The sequence below is a fragment of the Nicotiana tabacum genome, chromosome 18 (assembly GCF_000715075.1).
Source record: "Nicotiana tabacum cultivar K326 chromosome 18, ASM71507v2, whole genome shotgun sequence".
NCBI lineage: Eukaryota > Viridiplantae > Streptophyta > Magnoliopsida > Solanales > Solanaceae > Nicotiana > Nicotiana tabacum.
This window is the reverse complement of record NC_134097.1, coordinates 51,908,265-51,930,261: the sequence shown is the minus strand read 5'-3', so window position 1 is coordinate 51,930,261 and position 21,997 is coordinate 51,908,265. Positions and strand designations below refer to the sequence as shown.

The following is a 21,997-nucleotide window of genomic DNA, read 5'->3' as shown; positions in this document are numbered from 1 at the left end:
TTCCTCTTCCTTCTGATCAGCCTTTACGTAAGCTTAAGCTATCTTCCGACCCGTGGCTCATGGTATCTGTTATTACCTTAGCCTTTTATGGGTGTTATGGGATATCCATGATACAATCTTCTAACAAATTCAGTCCTTTGTCTATGCTCTGGGCTCAATTCTTTCTTTTAACTTATACTGAAGTCTTCTACGGCTATATATGCTGCATGTATAAAACTCCAAACCCTTAAGTGAGTTCTTAACGCAACCAACTCTGGATCATTGATCATATAATTTCTTTCGTCCATCTTAGATTTCTTTCAACATAAGCTATTACTTTTCCTGGTCTTTCTGCCCCCTTGTTGCGTCCATACTTAGCTTATATTAGTGTCCACACATGCCAGAGTTTTCATATAATTCATATAATCTTGAGTATTACTTTTAACTTTACTTCCTGTTCATTAGCCACAGTAGGTACCACTTTCTTTTGGAGTGCTTACAGTGTTGTTGCGAGACTGTTGTTACACGACCATTTTCTCTTTAGGTCGTTGTACTTAAGTTGAAGCCTTCTTTGTTATTTCCTCAGCTAGTCTTTCGTTGTAGTACTTAGGGAGAACCCTTGACCTTCGTAAAGCTGTGAGCTTATTCCAGACCTTTTGATGTCCTTCCTTGCCTATAATTATCCATAGTTGCTTACCTCCATGCCCTTGTACTTGTAGGGTTGCTTCTGAACTGACATTTTGATTTCCTTCCTAGTGGCACTTCCTTTTATCCCCGTAACACTCATACGATACCTTTAACTACCCTGACCATTGTTTGAATATATCTCAAGTATTATAATTACATTCTTTGAGGCTAAATTCTCCACGTTGGGTTCTACTATGTTTATCTTACATGGTCTGATGACTCGTCTGTAACCTCCTGTTTAGCCATAACTGGGGTCTTCCTGACCAATTATTAACTACTCGTTGGCCCATTCTCATATCAATATTCCTCATAATCTTTCTTGAGTTACATCCTTTATCTTAACTTACCTCTCGCACTGGCTCCTTATTTATTAATAACAGCTCGGGCAGGAACCTTTACTTCCTCTCCTTGACGTCGTGCTAGCACAATATTTTAGAATTATATCATATCTGTGGGATTTAAATAAGTGCAATCTCACCCCTTTCATTTTTATCGCATTCTTCCTTTACCATTCCATAGTCACTAGAACCACTTAATTCTGACTTAATGCCACATCACTCCATATTCCTCCCTTTAGGGGTGTACTAAGAATTGTAGCCATGAGGATCTACCTATAGATGTTTTACCTCTTCATCTTTGGCGTCGTTCCTCAACATCAATGATCCTTACTCGCCTTGCGACAATCCTTCTATACCAAGGATGACAAATCTCCTTACTCGCGAGGGTGACACTTAATGTAACTGGTACATACAGTCCCTTAAGCTTAACTTTGCTAACATTGCTTGCTTTAGGGAAGCGTCTTCCTGAATCACCATCCTCTAAATTTCTCATGAACCTTCTTCTGTTGTTCGTCCTATTATTGCCGGAATGCAATATGAAATTCTCATGATGCTGACTATTACCAAATCACTCAGTCTCTAATTCATATTTAGTTTATCTTATTCACCAGCCCATACTATTTTCTATTACTCTGGGGTCTAACTTTTCCTCTTGGTAATCACTCTAGAGTTGCGAACTTATTTCTCGAAATGAGGACATGATTGTATGGCCTATACTCTTTTGTTGTCCTAAGGCCTGTCATTTCTCGTTTCTTCCTTCACTTGACTATAGATTTTGTAATATTGTCATCTTTTGATCTACCGTTGTCATCCATGTTTCACACCTTACTCATAATGCTTCATTAACACTTTTCTTATTTCCCGCTAACAATTATGCCAATCACTTTATTCTGAAAACTTGAACAAGACATTCTTTTGCTTTTAGCTTCCCTTTGCTCCATCCAATGGCTCTTCAAGTTGCTTAGCGTTCTCACTTTACTAGGGATGCGAGCCACACTGAAGTAATATTTATCCCTTCAAGGCTTATAGTTCATGTCTTTGTAGTACTCATATCTGGCTGCACTATTTCAAAGTGCACCATCTGGGTATCTCATGAAGAGATCTATTAGCATATTTGCAATATCCTACGGAAATGTCAACTGACGCAATCAATTCATCCATCATATCTTCTTATACTACTTCTATTAATCCCCATATGGCATATCTGGAATCGGTGCGACCAATTGTATATACCTCTATTACTATTGAATATAACTCAAAAACCTTATGTTCCTCTGCCTCAATTATAAATGTTGTTAACCTTCATTAACTGGGCACCTCGTACCCTTCTTCATCTTGCTTCTTCTGCTTGTTGAAACTTGTATTTATCTTCTTAATCTCTCATTGTCTTTCACCATAAAGATAGATAGATATTCTTGCCCTAAGGCTTCTTATCAGGAAGCTTACACCTTTCAGTACACCCATGATCTGCTAAAGACCTCACATTTACTTATCGTAAGCATCATACAAAAATCCAATTCCTCTCACTCAGCTCTTCCACAACTATCTCTCTTTCCAACCTTCTTTCCAGATGTAGGTATCATCTTATTACAAATAATAAAAAAAGAATCTCGAAATTTGAATTCTTATAAGTGAGCTCTACCACACGATCTAGAGTAAAAAGAAAGAGTGACAATCCTAAATGCCCTGTAGCCTCTTGCTTATAAGTGTGGTGCACGACACACCCATAAACAAGACTCTACTAAACACGGTTGGTAGACTCCCTAGGACAGAACTGCTCTGATACCACTTTTGTCACGACCCAAACTGATGGGCCGCGACGGGCACCCGGTACCTTACTGAACCGAGTACCAACGTAACGTATCTTTCTTATTACATCATCATATACACGTGACATACGGGCCTAATAGGCCAACATAATCATTTATAAACTCAAAACATAGGCCGACAAGGCCGTACAATCTTTCATGTATACGACATATGTCTACAAGCCTCTAAGAGTACACAAATATCATAAAGGTCGGGATAGAGTCCCGCCATACCAAACAATACACGTCTAAATCATCCTAATTAAACAAGCAACTCTGAAGCAAATGGAGCGCACCAACATCTTCCGCTGAGCTGATAGCCCACTTGGAGGGCTCTCGACCTGTCTATCGGGACCTGCGGGCATGAAACGCAGTGTCCCCAGAAAAAAGGGACGTCAGTACGAATAATGTACCGAGTATGTAAGACACATAAATAAGTACATAAGAGATATGGAAGAAATATAGAGTACACAACTCAACCTGTAAATCTAAATAATCTTGTAGATCATAAATTACTTTTAGTGTCATGCATATGCGTATGAATGTCATGTCGTGCATAGGTACATGTTTCATAACATCATCAGCCTCTGAGGGTATCCCATCATATCATATTGGCCACTGTGGGCAAAATGATCATCGTATACCAGCTGATCAGGTGGTGGTGCGTATATAATGCCATAACCTTTTCCATATCCCATATACATATATATATACGCGTATATAATGTCGTTTGAATCATATTTCAGCCATTGTGGGCAACACCATCATCATATACCAGTTGATCAGGTGGTGGTACATATATAACGTCGTAACCTTTTCCCATATCCCATATACATATATTTACATATATACGCGTATATAACGCCATCTGGTCATGGGTCAATGCACATGTATGAAATGCATGAAAAATACGTAATAATCTCAATATTCCTTTCGGATAAATTTTTCCAATTGCGTATTATTCTAAGACCCACGAGCAGAACATAATAATATTTTTCATAGGGAATCAAAAATATAGACACCCTTACAATTTCCATGAATAGAGTAATTTATGGAAACTGTGGGTTTGCTCGTTTCTTCAGTATCATATGGACCATGCCAAAGAAAGAAGGGAGGACCTTAACATACCTGGAGTAGGAAAAACTCCGTATAATATTTCGTTAGAAACCTTCGTGGATTGAACTTAGAACTCAAAAATCGGATTAAGTTTCTGAATCAGTGGAAACTGATGAACGAAATCAGCTTCTATTTTTTTTGGCATTGAAGTGCCTGGTCGTTGCAGCTTCTGCTTCTTTGAACAAAGTGAACAAAATTTCCAACCTCTTACTTTGTTGAATTGATGAACGTTTCTGTTCTTAAATTCCAAATCAAGAATGAAGCCTTTTCCAATGTTATTTTATCCTTATCTTTTTGACCCATTTTAATTGTAACAAGACTTATGTCTTGTCTTAGATGCCAAGGTGCCACCTAATACATAGGGTGACTAAGAGTCACCTTATGTTTCCACGTCACTTGGGTGTAAATTATTAAGTTTTTATCCGCTTATTAGTTAATCGGGTAATGTCCTGATACCCGGTAATTAATTAATTACCTGCATAATTTAAAAATTACACACCTTACTTAAATTTCTATTTATTTTTAAAATACTTCATATATACTTTATATATTATACTACCGTGGTCATATGGTACCTTGCATGGTACTAGTTCATAATTATCGAGTATTATTGCTCGACCTGTATTTTATTCCAAATTGACCACTTTCAACAAAACTTATTTTCTTTAATCCGTGTACCATGTTATTCTTCAAAACACTTATTTGTTGTTTGCTATAAATAGTGTAAGTACGTTAATGTCAAGATGATCCCATCCCTGAGTCTACATCGGTTAACTGAAAACGAAATTTTAACATACAATACTTTAGGGTGCAACATCGTCGTAACTTAATACTGCAAAACGTGATATCACCGTAATGTAATACTGCTGGGTGCAACACTGTCGTAACCTAATACTGAAAAGCATAACATCGACGTAATACTGCGAGGCGTAACATTCCGGAGTGAAAGTGGGAGCGGATCACCATGGATTTCGTAGTTGGACTCCCACAGACTTTGAGAAGTTCGATGCCATATAGGTGATTGTGGATCGGCTGACCAAGTCCGTGCACTTTATTCTTATGTATACTACCTATTCTTTAGATCGGTTGGTAGAGATTTATATCAGAGAGATTGGTCGCCTTCATGGAGTGCTAGTTTCCATCATTTCAGATAGAGACACACAATTTACATTGCAGTTTTGGAGGGCTGTGCAGCTAGAGTTAGGCACTCAGGTGGAGCTGAGCACAACATTTCATCCTAAGACGGACGGGCAGTCCGAGCGCGCTATTTAGATTTTGGAGGACATGTTACGTGCGTGTGCTATTGACTTTGGTGGTTCATCGAACCAGTTTTTGCCACTCGCTGAGTTTGCTTACAACAACAGTTATTAGTCGAGTATTCAAATGGCTTCATATGAGGCTTTGTATGGGAGGCGGGGTAGATCTCCAGTGGGATGGTTTGAGCCGGGCGAGGCTAGGATTTTGGAAACAGACTTAGTATAGGATGCTTTGGACAAGGTGAAAGTGATTTAGGAGCAACTTCGTACAGCGCAGTCAAGGCAAAAGAGTTATGCTGACAAGAAAGTCCGTGATATGTCTTATATGGTTGAAGAGAAGGTTCTGCCAAAGGTTTCACCCATGAAGGGTGTTATGAGATTCAGGAAGAAGGGCAAGTTGAGCCCTCGATTCATTGGGCCTTTTGAGGTACTTCGGAGGATTGGGGAGGTGGCTTATGAGCTTGCGTTGCCGCCTAGCTTGTTGGGTGTGCATCCGGTATTTCATGTTTTATGCTCCGGAAGTATATCGGCGATACGTCTCATGTTTTGGATTTCAGCACGGTTCAGTTAGGTAGTGATTTGACTTATGATGTGGAGCCGGCGGCTATTTTGGAGCGACAGGTTCGCAAGTTGAGATCAAAGGATATAGCTTCCGTGAAAGTGAAGTGGAGAGGTCGGCCCATGGAGGAGGACTTTTGGGAGACCGAAAGGGAGATACAGAACAGATATCCACACCTATTTGAGGCTTCAAGTATGTTTCTAGACTCGTTCGAGGACGAACGTTTGTTTAAGAGGGGGATGATGTAACGACCCGACCGGTCGTTTCAAGAGTTATGGCCATGTTTCCCCAATTTCTGCTTCATTTTTGTGTTCTTCAGCTGTATTTGATCGTATCACATTAGTTGGTTCGGGTTCGGAGTGATTTTGGAGGGAATTGAGACACTTAGTCTCTTTTGGGAGGGCTTAAGTTGGAAAAGTTGACCGGATGTTGACTTATGAGTAAACGACCTCGGATTGAAATTTTGAGGGTTCCATTAGCTCCGTTAGGTGATTTTGGTCATAAGAGCGCATCCGCATTGTGATTTGGAGGTCTGTGGTAGAATAAGGCTTGAATTAGCGAAAGTTGAAAATTTGGCGATTTTGGACGACAGTGGGAAAATTTGATATCGGGGTCGGAATAGAATTTCTAAAGTTGGAGTAAGTTTGTGGTGTCATTTGTGACTTGTGTGCAAAATTTGAGGTCATTCGGACGTGATTTGATAAGTTTTGGCATCATTTGTGGAATTTGGAAACTTAAAATTTCTTAGGCTTGAATCCGAGTGTAACTTGGTGTTTTGATGTTGTTTTGAGTGATTCGAAGGTTCAACTAAGTTTGAATGGTGTTATGGGATGTGTTGGTAAGTTTGGTCGAGGTCCCGAGGGCCTCAGGTGAGTTTCGGGTGGTTATTAGATCACTATTTGGCTTTGGAAGTTGAAAATATCTGATATCTTGTGTTGGAAAGTTGCAGGTCTCAGATCTTGGAGGTGCGGACGTGGAGGGAATTTCGCGGACCGTGATGGTACTATGCGACAGGATTTTACGGACCACGGTGAGGATTGTGCGGCCGTAGTGAATTTTATGCGGACCGCGGTAGTTGATATCTCAGGGCCCCCGGCCGTGATGGAAATTACGCGGACCACGATGGGGAGTGTGCGGCCACGGTGAGAAATACGCGGACCATGGAATGGAAGTTTAGAAGGCACTATATAAGCGAGGTTTAGGGTTTATTTTACATCTTGGACTTTGGGAGCTCGGTTTGAGGCGAATATTTGGGAGTTTTTCAAGGAAATCATTGGGGTAGGTAATTCTAACTCGGTTTTTGCTAATAATCATGAATCTATCATTGATTTCATCATTTGATTTGTAATTTGGGATGAGATTTGGGGGAAATTTGTGGAGTTTCATAAAATGAACTTTTGGGATTTGGAAGCCGATTCGAAGTCGGAATTGAGTGAAACTAGTATGGTTAGTCTCGTAATCGAATGCGTTGTCCGATTTTGTGACTTTGGTCGGATTTCAAGACGTGGGCCCGAGGCTCGGTGTTTGAGTTGACCTTTTGACTTTTGCCTAAAGCTTAGTATTTCCCTATGGGATTGATTCCTTTAGCTCGTGTTGATTGTATCGAATTGTTTATGGCTAGATTCGGAGCATCCGGAGGATGATTTGAGGGGTAAAGGCATCGTGGAGTAGGATTTTTGCTTGGTTGAGGTAAGTAACTCTTTCAAACTTGGTTCTGAGGGTTCGAACCCCCGAACTACGTGATATGTGATTAGTATTGAGGTGACGCACATTCCAAATGACGGGCATATGGGTGTGCACCGTGAGAATCGTGACCTGGTTCATCCCATGGCACCAAATAGTGATTTTATCTTGTTGATATCTGTGTTTCTTCATATGATGAAGTAAATAGACTGGAAATCATGCTAGTTATCATGCTAGGGCTTTACGCTGATACTGTTGAGACCCCTAGTGGTCATTTCTTGCTGTCATCTCACTGATTTCATTAATAATCCATACTCGGTCATGTTCATGCATTTCATATCACATCTCAGTCTCAGTTATTATTTATTTGCACATCATATCATTGTTCCGAGCTAGCTTTCATGGCATTGTGAGCCCGTGGGTGAGACTGGAGAGTGATGGCTGAGTGAGGCCGAGAGCCTGATTATAAGTAAAAATTATTGGGTCGGACTGCATGTCGCAGCGGTTATGTTGATGATTGTGATAGCACTTGGGCTGAAGGAGCCCCTCCAGAGTCTGTAACACAGCCCCCCAGCAAACGCAGGTGAGTATATTTAGGGATGGATCTTCCCTTGGTATGGAGCTGGATCTTCTCCATTAGGCTAGGCTGGACTATTTTCCTCGGTACTGGAGACTGATAATCAGTGATGTATATATTCCGGGATGGATCCTCACGAGGTCGTGTGAGCCATATATAGTACCGAGTGGTGGTGAGGTTATTGTCATTATCTGGAGATATATCTTCTCCATAGGCTGGATTACCTCATCCTCAGTACTGAGTAACTGCTCTCAGAGGTGTATATATTCCGGGATGGATCTTCCTTTGGCCGTATGGGCCATATACAGTACTGAGTGGATGAACATATGAGATTGTGGGTACATGCTGCACTCAGCACGGTGCATTACATACAGCATGTGCATTGGCATGTAGATGTAGCATAGTTATATTTCTTTACCATGTTCCCACCTGTTTTGTTTTACTGTTTCGAGCTGCTTAGTTAACTGAAAGCATGCCTACGTTTCTGAACGTTATTTTTGTTATCTCTGATGAGGTTGAGTTCGTCACTACCCTCCAGTTCATAGTTTGGACCTGTTACTTACTGAGTTGGTGTACTTACGTTACCCCCTGCACCTTGTGAGCAGATCCAGGCACTTTCGGTCCCAATGGCAATCCTTGATCGAGGTTGCAGGTTTTGGAGATTGTTGAGGTATCTGCATGGCATTCGCAGGCATTGACCCTCCTTCTCTATTCTAGTTGTGTTTCAGTTGTATTCAGTAAACATTGTAATAGACTATGTTATTTCTCTAGACGCTCATGTATTCCATGATGGTTTTGGGCTGGTTGTTTCGTATTATGAATTTTGCCTTATGTTCTAAACGGTTTATTTAGACGATAAAAGTTTCTCCGCAAATGTTTTAAAATTATAATATTGTGGTTTTGAATTACGTTGACTTGAGGCTGGCCTAGTTCCACGATAGGCACCATCACGACAGGTTGAGTTTTAGGTCGTGACACCCGGTGGTTCAAACGAAGCAGAGACATGACTGCATGGGATCAAAATCAAAGCCGGGGACTTCCTGTACCACGGGCTGAATGAAGTTCTTGCCACCGGGCCTAGCAAGACAACACTCCCCCGACCCAAAGCGAGCTCCTGAACCTCGAAAAGTACTACGAACGGTTGCACATGACTAACAAAAAGTCGTGATATCCGCGCCCAACCGGTTATCACGGCGCGAATCTCGCCCGACATCGGTAACATATCAGTAATTGACGAGAAAGGAGGATTTTTTTACCTTTTTAGAGTTGTACTAGGGATGAAACTCTCCTACTATATAAATGGGAAGCTTTTTCATTCGATACACATTGTAACACATATATCAAAGCAATATAAACTTGTTTCTCTGCTTTCTAGTTATTGAGAATTTCTTATTTTAATCATAGCTCTTCATACACATTTGGCTCCGAATCGAGGGTCCGATCGAGGGCAGAACTATTGTTAAGCTTAAATCTGAGTCCGGACTTAACGTCACAACTTGTTTGGTTATTCATTTTATCTTTAATTCGTTTATCTAACATTCTTGATTACTTGTGTTGAATCAATCCACATATCTTTAAAAGCGCGTACAAATTTAATTGTTATCCATCTTAATGGTAAACATAGTTTTCCTTGTGTTTTGTTCTAGTTTTATTCCTACTCAAATTGTAAAGACCTTGTTTTTATTTTATTTTTTTTATTATATATATTAGCCACTATGTACTCTTCCCTGGTGGTATATTTACTAAAAAAATGTGTAAAATTTAATGACCTTTTAATTCACATTAGAAGATAAATTCTTTACAATGGAATGAAATAGACATGAATAAAGTGTTACAAAGTTCAATGAATTCATGCAGTCATACACTAGCTAATATGAGATTGAGGCGTATGTAGTTAATTAATTGATTAATCCGATTGTCAACCTTTTCTTTTCCTTTTATTTTATAGGTTTCTAACTTCTATGAAGTAAATCTCCTAATGCGTCTCAACTTGAAGTTGGTGCAGTCTTTGAAACAGTATTCCACTCTTGGACAGGAATTAGTTGATTCTCTGTCAGAATTGTGACACCAAAAGTCTATAGGCCAGGAATTCCGCCATCGCACGACCTATAATTTTTGGGTGAGAAAGAGGAAGATTAACAACTCTTAACGCTGAACTACCACTCAAGTGAGGGAAAAGGAGAGATGAGTTTCTTTATTTCTTTCTTGTTTAAACAAAAATATTGATCAAATGGTTACATACCGTGGCAGAGTTCCTATCTCTTTAGTTGCAAACAAATAATCGGAAGAGCCCACAGAAAACAGATGTGCAGTCAAATTTTCTCATGAAATAACAATTTGGTAAGCTCCCGCCACATTTATTGCTCTTAGAACAAATTATTAATGAGTGACTGCAGTCCCAGTGTCTCAACTGCACATTTGAGGAGCAATATGTTAATCAATGAGCAATATGTTCTTAAAGAGAGATCTTTTGTAGCATGACCACATGCAACTTGTCTCTTCTTGCTTACTAATCGCTCCTCTCCACAATAAGTGATCAATTTGTTTTGGGCATACCCATTAAACAAATACTAAATTCTAGACAAAAATAATTAGTGTGACTAAATTACCCTTCATTAAATGTTGCACCATAGTTATAGTAGCACTTACTTCTCTTCTCAAATATGAGGAGTAGATACATACATAAGGGTAATTTTGAAAAAAATAAATTGAATTTTTTCTTGATTATATAAATGGACACATTTTGGATCAAAATTAAAAAAACAAATTGATCACTTATTGTGGATCGGGGGAGTACTGACAAAACAATACATCGTTTTGAGTTTCTTTTTTTTTTTCCCTGTTTTGGGTGCTAGTGGCTGAAGGATGATCATCCACAAAAGTCCAAAATAAAAAAGAAAATACACCATACCCCTCAAGGTAATTAAATAACTATGTAAAAGGAGAAAATAAACGCCAAATGATGGACAACTTTAGCCACACTGACATAGAGAGATTTGTTATAGGATGAGACCATTTAAAATAGAGACAAAAGCCTTGCTGAAGCAACCAGTAAGAATACTTGTGGATATGTTTCTATGAGAGGGTTATTTTCCCTTGCATCAAATATAGACTTAATACACACAAACTTAAAAGCGTGGTACACTACTTCAAATCCAAATTAACGCTTCTACTACTAATCATATATCAATAGACACTTCACTTTCCAGTTTCCATCATCCATTTGCTTGAAGATACCTGCAACATTTGTAGCGAGAGTGCTACTTGTTTAACGGTTTTTGTATTTCTCCATGGCTCTTGGGGCTGCCCCAAAAAAAAAATGCAGGTCAAATATCATATGAGATAGACTCATCCTAGATCTGTTTAGTTTTATTGATTTATTCTGAACATAAATTAACATACATTTCAGAAGCAGCACTAGATTTGTTTTCACATAGTAGTGGGCAAAGTGATAGGCCTTGTCTGAGTACGAAGAGAAGGAAAAACCCCTTTTAACTTACCTAGACCAATTGCATCTGAACTCTTCATGATCCTCAGCCTCTTGCAAGACTCTGTGAACATCCTACATACAATAATTCATGGCAAGTAAGACTCACTGCATACTAAAAGAATGGCCTACAGGACAGGATTCCCTATGTAGGATCTAATAATTCAATGACAAGCATCACTATCACACATAAATCCTCCATGATATTAAGTAATTCCAAATGTCCATCCTTTTTTACTGTCACTAATCACAAGCTTTATATATATATACACATGACAGATAGATGGATACAATGATTCAGTGAAATATGAACTCTCAGGAAACACTGAAGTTTGGAGGACAAGCACAAGTTTCACGCGCAGGTATTTCTGTTTATTCATTTAAGATTACCTCCTGATAGGTTTAAGATAGGATGAATGCATTTGATTAAATTACTTAACATATATGACCTTTACGAAAGTGATCATCCGACAACTCAGATTAGACATGAAACTTACTCCCATGGAACATCACCAACGAGCATCCAATCACCATCCTTGTCCTCATAGGTAAGAACATACTCAGATCCATGTAGAAGATCCATCAATCTACTTTCAGTTAGTCCATCACGAATCGGAATACCTTCAGTTCCACATTGACCTGAATTAATCACAGATGAAAGTTGAAATTCAGTAAACTCTTAATGCAGAAAGAAAGAGGCACGTGTATGTTTAATCAACATTTCACACCAAAAAGTACACTGTTCACTACCTAGACTCATCACAGCAAGCAAACAGTTTTTGTCAATTGTTGCCTTCCACCTCATTTAGCAACTTATCTTTATTTGAGCTAGAAAATGAATGCTTTTTATGATTTACAAGCAATAGAAGATCAAGGCGTTCCAACCCAAAAATCAGCATATTACATACTGTTCTTAAGATCAGAAATAAATTACTAATTGCCTTGAGAGCGCTAATAATCATAAAACTAATCCTCAAGGAGATGACTAAGTGCTTGAGACAGGAGTAACAAACTTTACTACTGGAAATCTAAGTTCCAATCACAGCAACAACACTCCGTTTGAGGCCCTCTGCTCAAGCATTAATGGGTGGATTTACCCAGTACTTGTGCTTGTGGGTTGTAACCTGCTGTCCGATCAACTAGTCAATTTGAGCATAATCTAAACTGGACGTTACCATGGAATTTTTTGTGCTTTTATACCTATTTATCTTTGCACCGAAGGGTGTGGCATAGTGATAAATGAAGTGGGTTGAGAGCTTGAGGTCTCGGGTTTGAACCCCAGCCGAGACAAGAACACTATGCGATTTCTTCCCTTCTATCCAAGCCTTGGTGGATAGAGTTACCTAGTACCTGTTGCTGGTGGGAAGTGGCAGATATCCCATGGAATTAGTCGAGATGCATGCAAGCTGCCCGCACACCATGGTTAAAAAGAAAAAAAGAAAAAAAAGGAGAAATATAGATTGAAGGAATTAACAAGAATATCTCAACGAAACAAGAGGCAAATCACTTCAAAGACAACATATAACGATAAAGTCCAATAGGACATGCTAGATTAACAACAAAGAAGTTTCGAGCACTACTGTACTAAAGCTATCTCCAGTTAAAAGCTCCTCATCGGACCTCCATAGGATTCTAATCAGCGCAACGAACCTCAAAAAAAAAAACAATCATATGAGATGCCTTCAACAGTTACAATATTAAGCCGCAAAGAAAAAGAATACAGACAGCTGTAATCAAGGCATTACCTATGGTAAAGCAGCTGAACATCTTTTCCAGTGCTGAGGACAGATCATTGTAGCTTTTGTAGATCCTAAGGTCAACCTTCCTCAGATAAGGGGCATCATCCATGCTGACTTTGACATAAACACAAGCAGATCCTAACGTACCATCCACATCCTCCTCAGTCTTGGGAGGATTACTGACCATTGACTTCTTCCGAAAAGATCGAATTGGTGGCCATCCTACTACCTGTGCCCTGACCAGAAAACAAAAGTAGCTCCAGTTACTATGTAGTTCCAGGAGCAGCTAGGTCCTTAATTTCCTTACTAATTTAGCATTTGCCAACTCAACAACAACAACCCAGTGGAATCCCACAAGTGGGGCTTTGGGGCTTAGAGAAGGCAATGTGTATGCAAACCTTAACCCTACACTAGAAAACCCTCAGCCCGAGAGCCAGCTCAAGAACTTGAAAACCCCAATTCTCCCTCTCCCTTTGGAAAAAAAAATACATGTTGATTAAACACAGAGGAAAGAAGTAACAGCAGAACAAGCTTACGGAGGATTCAATTGAAAGAATGGGACAAAACATGGTAGCTCTTTGAAGGTTGAGCAAATAAGGACGAGAAAACTTTTCGAGCAACACCGGAAGTCCAAACCATAGTGTTAACTATTAAGGTTCAGTTCAAGAAGATAATTAGACAAACCCATGGGAGGTAAGATTCAGTTAAGATATAATCTTACTATTTACAAAAGAATGAAAAAGAACACAAAAACTCTAGCTTCATGCTGTAGTAGTTAATTTTAAGGGGAGGTTCTGAAAGATTTACTTAGCGGCTGGGGCAACCCCATGTCCATTACTAGTTAGAATCAGAGGCTTTTTCTCCTGTGCTGGTCTTGGCGATGGATCTTTCACAGCATTGGCCATAGAAGACTGCTGAAGATTACTCTCTGCAGGTACAACAGCACCAAGAATCTTGCTTCCACCCTTTAGGATAGAACAACAACCCACTGTGACCTTTAGCAGAATCAACCTCAGATCTAGAGAAAGCACCATTCATGGTGTCAGAATACCCCCTTTTGGCTCCAGAAACTAAACCCCTCTCAGGGGACTCAGAACCAGGCAAGCCTAGTCTAAGCTCAGTGGCCTTCAGGTTCAAGTTCAAGTTCAAGTTCAAGTCTCTTTTGCTTTTCCTCTAATTATTTTCCATTGAGGAAACACAAACACAACTACTCTCCTCAGATAAGCCTGTGTAATCATGCTCTTCTAACGGCATTGACATCAAAGGAATTCAAGAAGTAAAGGACTTAGAAAGAGTATTAAAAGGTTTTTCAACTATCAAGACTAGTGAAGTGCAGAGCTAGTGAAGTATGTAAAAAGAAAAATAGAGTAAAGGTTCTTTGGGCTCTCTGTGCTCTGTAGCCTCTCTTATATTTCTCCACTGTAACAAATGAATAATGGAATGTGATATGGCAAAGAGAGGCTGTAAAAAGAGGGGGCAAATCAAACTTCAGTAAAAGTACTCTTTCTTTCTTTCTTCTTCTTTCCTTTTCTCCACTTCTTTTATCCTCCTCTCCTGGATAAAATAAATTTAAAAAGGAAAGTGTGGAAACAGGAGTACAACTTGCAAAAGCATGAAAAGACTACCCTCATTGATGCTAAAATGTGCTGTAACAAGCAATCAGTGGGTATATTTCCTAAGCTGGTAAGGTTAAATTTTCATTTTTGATGTGAAATCATGTCACGCCTCCTAAATAATATAGAACTGAAAGATTGATATAGTCCCCTCAAGCTACAGTCCCAAAGATTCAGATCTTGTTCTATACCTAGGAAAAATCCTTTTGACCGCACCGTTTTTTAGCCGATTGACCCAAATGGGATCATTTAGGTAATTTTATGTCCCAATTAGGATTTCAGGCATATTTCTATACCCATAATACCCTTTTAGTTAATTTTGATTATTCTCTCACACCATTTAATATTTGTTTTCTCAATTCATGGAAGATCTCAAAGGATCAAACCTTATTTCCCATAAAGTTTTTCTTTTATTTCTTTTTACGTATTTTCGGCCTTTTTTGTAATGTACACCCATATAATTCGAAATAGGTTATCTATATATATATATGTATTTGATTGTGCAATTCGTATATTTTTAGTATTTGATTGTGTATTTCATATATTTTTTAGTGTAATAAGGTCTTCAAAGCCCTACTATTTAAACAAACCTACACTACAACATTATGTATATATAGCTACAAATTCTTAGCTACATGTATGAAAATCGTGGCTAATAAATAACAATAGCCACAAAAATTAAAATTTCGTGGCTATTTACAATTTCATAAAAATATTTAGCTACAAAATAAAATTGGCAAAGCTAATTTATCATTTTTGCTATATTTGCTAAGTGTCGTGGCAATAATTACACAAATAGCTACAAATTTATTGCTACAATAAAATTTCGTAGCTAATCGTATTTTTTTTGCCACGCATTTGAAGTTATTGTAGCAATAGCAGTTGTGAGCACGTGATTTTTGTTTTATGCGACAATCGCTCCAAAAGAATTAAAAAATGTATGTGTCATGCGTAATTTAAACCATGACCCGTTTGTTAGATGGAAAATTACAAAAAATACGCATTTTTTCTTTTTTTCTGATTTGTTGCTGTGTTTAATTTTTGCCTACCTTTAACATTTTATCCGCGTGAAATAAATATGTTAAGTGTTAATTAGTGGTGCTTGGTTTTATTTAATTAGTTTGTGTATTTAGGAAATTAGAAATAAAGAAAAAGAAGACAAAATTTGTTGTAAAATGAATTTGGGCCGTGTCCATTTCAAAATTTGGAGCCCAATTGAACAGCCCAAACCCCCAGTCCGAACAGCCCACCCCCAGGACACAAAACGACGTAGTTTAACACCAAAACTACGTCGTTTCAAGGCCGATCCATCTCAACCATTCAAATCAAACTGATCCAACGGCCAAGATCTCACACCCCGTACCCACTAACAAACCCGACCCATCTCACCCGGACCAAACCCAAACCCTCAAAACGACACCGTTCCATTTAAGCCTTCAGATCCAGACCGTAGATCTAGATTGATCTAACGGTCGAGGTTCACCCACCCACTAACTATATAAGCCCTTCACCATACCTTGCCCCCCCTATCTGAACCCCAGCCTTCGTCTCCAAACAAACAACCCTAAAACCCTAGCCGCCCCTGCGTATTTCCGCCATGAAAGCCGGCGGCATGGATGCCAGTGACCTTCCCCTGAACACCATAGAACCCCCATGCCATCCTGAACCCAAATCTACCAACACCATGCTTCGAATCTTATCCCACCTTCTCGAATCTTCATTTGAAGATTCGAGTCGGAACCTAATCTACACCGATCTGCTTCAAATTCATACCAAACACTCCCCAGACCCCCCTCGTGACCAAACCATACTTGGTTTGGTCCGAATCTGATCAGGGAAGCCTGAATCCCAGATCTAAGTTTGAAAGTTTTGTGTCCTTCATCACTGGCCCATGCCAGTCCGAGCCAAAGAGATTAAGGTCTAATGGACCTTAATCGAAGTGTTTCTCATCTGAGAAACACTTCGATTAAAGTCCGTTCAGCCTTAAGAAAGGTCTGTCCAAGTCCAAGTTCAAATTTTTAACTTTGCAAGCTTTAAGGTGAGTTTGTTTTCTTTCCTTTATTTGTTTTAGTCCGTGTGATTTGTTTTAAATATCTGGTCATGTTTTGTTTCAATTTGTGTCTTTAAATTTTACCACCTTCTGATTGACCACTTTGCCTGAACCACTGTGTTTTGTTTGAACCCCTCCTATTCTGATAAGACATGTGTATTGGTTGTATTCCAAATTTGTACTGACTAACTGATTCCTCAAAGTATAATCCTGCTTAATCAGTATAAGTCGAGTCATGTGTCCCATGCTTTTGAATGACTGATTTGGCTACGTTTGTGTATGTTAATGCTAATATAGTCGAGTCGACATGTGTCGTCAATTAGTCTCAACTGTCTGAACAAAGTTAAATCGATTTGCTTCTATTGAACATTTGCCTGAATCAATTAAGAGCCAGTTTAGTTCACTTATAGCTGTTGGATTGTTTGTGTTTAGATTCTGAATTGGAAGGCATGTGCACTCGTGCACAGCATGTGCATTGGTGCATCTCATGTGCTTTGTGCACAGCCAGTGGCCTGCATAAAGGCTTTTGTTAAGTTTTAAACAATTTGACAGCATATGCTGTCAGATACATTCCACTGCCCATACTTGGCTTTAGTTTAAAGAAGTATTTAAACCTTTTAAAAGTGAAATCTGCCAGGGAATGTTGATGGGGTTTAATACTTAATTAGCTAAAGTTTGGAATTGAAAATAGAAGGCACATGGGAAGGGTACTGTGATTTCTGAAAACAGGCTGTTAAAAAGAGTAGGATAGAGGCTTATAAAAAGGGGGATAGACATACAGAAAGAGGAGGGAACCTTGAGAGCTGAAAAGGAAAAACACAAACACAGATAGAGAGAGGTTAAGGGATAGAAACTATACAACAAACAATCAGAAATTGCTTCTTCCTATTTGTTATTTGGGTTTTCAGTTGTTTCAACTTGTTGAAATCGATTCTGATTCTTTGAAGTTCCAGTGGTGTCTATTTAGTCAAGTGTTTTCCATTGATTTACTACTGGTTTGGTCTGCTTTGGAGTTCTGATTCTACTCCACTGGGTGTTGCTCTCATTTGGCTATTTCTTTCTATTGGCCATAGTTACATTTCTGCACTTGAGCCTTTTCTGCTGTTCGCTTTGTTTGCTGCTGCCTTGTCCTGGTGCTATTTGCTAGTCCTGTTTCTTTTGGCTGCTGATTCCCACATCTTCCTCTTCTTCTCCTTTGCATTTTCAGCATTTCCAGGTACACATTTCAAGTCCCATATTGATGTAACTGAAACAGTTTGAAAGCATGAAATGAAAAAGGGTGAAGATGTTCAAGCATTCGTTGTGATATTCATAGTACATTAACAGGCCTTGTGGAAATTGATTTAGTTTATGTTTCAATAGTTCAAAAGAGTGTACTGATAGCCGACTGAGTTTCACCCCTTTGTATTTGAGCTCGACAATTGTCTGTTAGTATAAGCATGCATATTTCGACTTTACACAATACTGTTTTCTGTTTCATTTAGTTTTTTTAGTAAGACTAGTCCATACAAGTTTAGTTAAGTTCAATACAAGAAATGCTCAGACTAAACGTTGTATTTCGCTAACTCGTATATGATTCCTTGTCAAATTAAAGCATTTTACTTCGCCAGTTATCCTTTAACCTAGTTCAAATAAGTTCAGTTAAGTTCAAATTAAGAAATATTCGGATTAAGTATTGCATTTCATCTATCTCATATGTAATTTTTTATTCGACCAAATCATTTTCGTAAAAGGCATGACGTTTTTTTTACTTTAAAAGTAATCAATCAAAAATTGATAGGAGTTTGGTTTAAGTTGAAGTATATACTTCAATTAGCACACACACTTTCCTTTCTTCTATCTCTGGAAATAAAAATAATAGAAATGTAGTCACTGTAGGATACCCTTCTAAAAATAATGAGACGAGCCTCGCCAAATAAAAAAAAATACCAATTGCGGGGCCCTCAACAACTAATGATAATTATTTAGAATTCAAGATAGGCCATTTAATAAATTTTATGGCCTTCTACAAAGATAATAACGCGTTAGACTCTGTTGGCGCGGCTTAATTAAATCACATTCTTAAATTCGGGTGCACATTGATGTGACCCAAATTCGCGCGGCTTAATTAAATCACATTCTTAAATTCGGGTGCACATTGATGTGACCCAAATTCGAATCTCAACGAAGTCCAAATGTGTCGACGATAACGGGTGCATTGATTGTGACGTGGTTCGAGATGTATTTTCCCGACGTTGCAATTCTATAAAAAATAAGTGATAATAATAAAAGCGGTTTAAACTTAATAAAAGCACATAAGTCACAACATGTATTTAAATCAGATATTTAGCCATTATAACAATTTAAGCGACCGTGCTAGAACCACGGGATTCGAGGGTGCCTAACACCTTCCCTCGGGTCAACAGAATTCCTTACTTAGAATTTCTGGTTCGCAGACTTCATTTGGAAAAGTCGAAAATTTCCTCGATTTGGGATTCAAGATAAACCGGTGACTTGGGACACCAAAAGCCAAACCTTTCCCAAGTGGCGACTCTGAATTAAATAAGTAATCCCATTTCGAATATTGCCACTTAAATTGGAAAAACTCCACCCGCGCATCTAACCCTTCGGGGCGGGGCGCGCAAAAAGGAGGTGTGACAGCTCTGGCGACTCCGCTGGGGAGCGAACCCACGACCACGTGGTTCAGGGTTCAAGAATTCGAGCTTAGAATAATTGTTATATTTGGCTTTATTATCTGATCTTTATTACATGTTTTTGCATAACCTGCTAAATGTTGTCTTTTACCGTTTTGATATTATCTGAACTGTATATTAAACTGTGCCGAAACCCTTCTCTTCTTACCTCCGGGGAGAAGCTCGCTGGTCGAGACTCCCTATTCTGTTAGTGTCAATGCCCGAAATAAGAAAGAGGACGGATAAGTTACGAAGCCGGACGGCCTTTTGGTTCCCGGTAAGTTGCCCCTCCTCGACTCGAGTTGTCCGCTCGGGTACACAGTCTAGAACAAATACCAAGGTTTAAACCTAGTATAACTCGACTTCATGCCGGATCCCTAGTAGGAACGCTTATTTGCATCATGTTGCATTTGACTTAGGGGGCTCAACACAGGGGTTGGGTCCGTCTAGGACAAGCAACCTGAAATGAAAAGACCACCCTGCTGCATCCTATTTGTTTTGCGCATTTATTTGCTTCGGTTCCGCATGCTGACCGGTTTCTAAAAAAAAAGGGAAAAATAGCAGTGTAGGGAGATAATTACTTATTTTGGAAAAATAAAACCAATGTCCAAGTAGTTTCGAAACCTCGTCGGAATTTTTCTAAAAAAAATAAAAAATATATAAAACCAAAAGTTGTCTTCTAGTTTGATTCATTAAAAAAAAACATATAAAAATTGTTCTTTTCTTTTTAAGAAAAAGGGGGTATTTATTTTTAAAAAAAAATGGAAAACTCATAATTCAAAAAATGTGTTGTCTCTTTTGTAGTACCCTTTTATAAATTTCGGACTAATAGTCCAAATATTGCAAAAAACAAAAAAAAAAATATATTTTTTTTTAGTATTTATCTTTCTCCAAAAATAACACTTATTCTTGATTGCTAGGTTTATTTGATTTTCTCTATTCACGATATGACCGAACTACGCCGGTTTGATTCTCGCGCGGGGTGAGATACGTAGGCAACCCTTGGCGGGTCCAACCTCCCGTTTTTATATATAAAAAAAAAATTCTAGATAATTTTAATTTTTGAGTCTAATAAAGTTTATCGCCTTAAATAAATGTGCAGGATGAGCACGATACAAAATGAATCGTTTTCAATAATGACCAAGATCCCTTTTGAGTTGCGATTATGGTGGAACGACTTAGGCAAAGAAGGGCAAGGCAAAGTGAGGAAATATCTGAAAAATCTCCCAGATTTACTAGACATTCAACCGCGGGGTGATATTATCAGATCATTGGTCACTTACTGGGATTCGGCGCACAATGTATTCCATTTTTCAGACTTCGAACTCACCCCGACGTTGGAGGAAATAGCGGGATACATTGGGAATGATGAAGCTCCGTTAAGATTCAAGTACTTGATTGCACCTAGGGCCGTCACGGTACACCGATTTTTGGATTTTCTGAAAATACCCCGAACATTTCACCATCCAGATCTTGCCAAAGGTTTCTGCAGTCTCCATCTCATGTATGCTAGATACGGTCATGAGGGCGGGTTCAATAAGCCGGATTTCAAACTATGTAGTAAAGGCAACCGACAAAAATGGGACGAACACAGGCAGTCGGCTTTCATGACGGCCTTCTTAGGTCTTATAGTGTTCCCAAGGAAGGACGGCCACATCGATCTAAGAATAACTGGGGTTGTCAGTACTTTGCTTACCCAAGATAAAAGTACTCTGGCACCTATGATTATGGCTGACATTTTCCGGGCTCTCACTGTTTGTCGAGCCAGGGGTGACTTTTTCGAAGGATGTAACCTACTGTTGCAAGTGTGGATGACCGATCATTTATGTCATCGCTCCTCACTTTTGGGTTATGGTTCGCCAGAGAAGACTTGTATTGGAGAGTTCTACACGAGAATCAAAGGGCTCAATTTACCTGAGGGAGTCACATCATGGACCTCATTTCTCCGAACTCTCACTGCCAGCCAAATCCAATGGACGCTCGGATGGTCACCTATTGAGGAAATCATATACATGCCGGCAACCCGGCCTCACTTTCTGTTGATGGGACTGAAAAGTATCCAACCCTATGCACCGTATCGGGTTTTGAGGCAACTTGGGAGGTACCAAGTGGTACCGAAAGATGAAGATTTGAGTACCCAAGTGATTGAAATCAGTCCGCACGGTCATTTCCCTGAAGAAGAAGTTCGCCAAATTTGGAGTGAATGCCAACATCTGACAGCAAACACTTGTGTGATCGATACGGCAAAAGGGGAAGTCGCCCCAGGATATCACGCTTGGTTTAGAGGTAACCTGTCTTACGGAAGACCGGCTAAGAGGCCGCATCTCAAAGATTTCGTAGACTCATCCCAAGGGCAATGGAACTGGTTAGCAAAAGAGAAGGGTTATCGAGCAGAGATTGGCGATTTGAAGCTGCAAATAGATAGTTTGAAAT

General features: G+C 39.1%; 1 long non-coding RNA gene and 1 pseudogene across 1 annotated transcript; one reads left to right on the top strand and one right to left on the bottom strand.

The window, feature by feature from the left end:
* Positions 1–10,117: 10,117 nt before the first annotated feature.
* On the top strand, positions 10,118–18,425 carry LOC142172906 (uncharacterized). Its single transcript, XR_012702062.1, has 3 exons — positions 10,118–10,343; positions 11,770–11,852; positions 18,100–18,425. It is a non-coding gene; the product is annotated as an uncharacterized LOC142172906 (long non-coding RNA).
* On the bottom strand, positions 11,062–15,046 carry LOC107825977 (auxin-responsive protein IAA14-like; annotated as a pseudogene).
* Positions 18,426–21,997: the final 3,572 nt, after the last annotated feature.